A 1,401-nucleotide genomic window follows, 5' to 3' on the forward strand; every position below is an offset into this window, starting at 1 on the left:
TAATAATAATAATAATAATAATAATAATAATAATAATAATAATAATAATAATAAAAATAAAAATATTCAGACAAATACATAACAAAAACATCAGGACTTACAAATATATATAACATACAGAAAATTGCACTATTGGGCACTGCACACATTCTACGCAAAACACTTTCAATACAGTAACCATAAGAGCATCACAGCAAACCACAGCACATACCCAAGGCACACAGAGCTGCGCTCGGTAGTGAAGTGAAAGCACGCTATAAAAATAAAACTACTGAACAATAATAATAATAATAATAATAGAAATATGAGTTCATCCGATAAAACTCTAGAGCAAAAAAAAAAGAAACAAATATAATGAAAAACTAATATTTATAATAATTTTCAAGGAATCAAATTTATTCAAATGAGAAAAATAAAACGAGATAACTTATCACCTTCCCTGATGTTAATGAATGCAAAGACATCATAGTGGAAATAATTGATGACAAGATCGGATAACAAGTCAGACACGCCAGCATGCTTTCTACATAATGAATTTAATATTTCTAATTGTCGCCAACGGAATTCTTAAAAACCGAAGCCAAGAAATATGAGAAGAGATGGAATCATAATTTCACTAACGGGACTCTCAGTGTGTTAACGCATAAGAATTCTTATCATCGCATGCGCATACACGTCGCGGGCGTATGTGCATATGTATGGTTACATACATACGTTCTATCCCTTCATCCATTCATCAATGTATCTATCCAGCTGTATGCATGTGTGTGTGTGTGTGTGTGTGTGTGTGTGTGTACATAGACAGATCTCGTGATCAATCAGGCTATCGGATGTTGATATATATCGCTGGTCACAGTGCGCTTTGCATCCTTTTAGCTGTTGAATAATGTCAACCCGTTTGTTAGGTAAGCAGGCCAACATTTCCCACCACTTACAGCTCAATAAAATGAAGTGTTTTGCTCAAGAAAAAAAAAAAGCAAGACGCGGCTCGGCATGGAAATTGAACCCACGATCTAAGGATCGTGAGTGCAATACCGTAACCATTATATCATACTCCTTCGCTACATAGACATATGTTGGTGGCACTTCGTCGCTTACGACGTCGTGGGTTCCGTTGATCCAATCAACGGAACAGGCTGCTTGTGAAATTAACGTGCAAGTGGCTGAGCACTCCGCAGACACATGTACCCTTAACGTAGTTCTCGGGGATATTCAGCATGACACAGAGTGTGACAAGGCTGGCCCCTTTCAATTACAGGCACAACAAAACTGGAAGTAAGAGTGAGAGAAAGTTGTGGTGAAAGAGTACAGCAGGGTTCGCTACCATCCCCTGCTGCAGCCTCGTGGAGCTTTAGGTGTTTTCGCTCAATAAACACTCACAACGCCCGGTCTGGGAATCGA

General features: G+C 38.1%; 1 protein-coding gene across 1 annotated transcript in view; it reads right to left on the reverse strand.

Annotated features, from left to right (window-relative positions):
* The window catches only part of LOC106874516 (uncharacterized), a 120,878-nt gene that overhangs the window by 118,722 nt on the left and 755 nt on the right, over nt 1-1,401 (reverse strand). The gene's annotated exons all lie outside the window — the stretch shown is intronic.

The sequence above is a fragment of the Octopus bimaculoides genome, chromosome 26 (genome assembly GCF_001194135.2).
Source record: "Octopus bimaculoides isolate UCB-OBI-ISO-001 chromosome 26, ASM119413v2, whole genome shotgun sequence".
Lineage (NCBI taxonomy): Eukaryota > Metazoa > Mollusca > Cephalopoda > Octopoda > Octopodidae > Octopus > Octopus bimaculoides.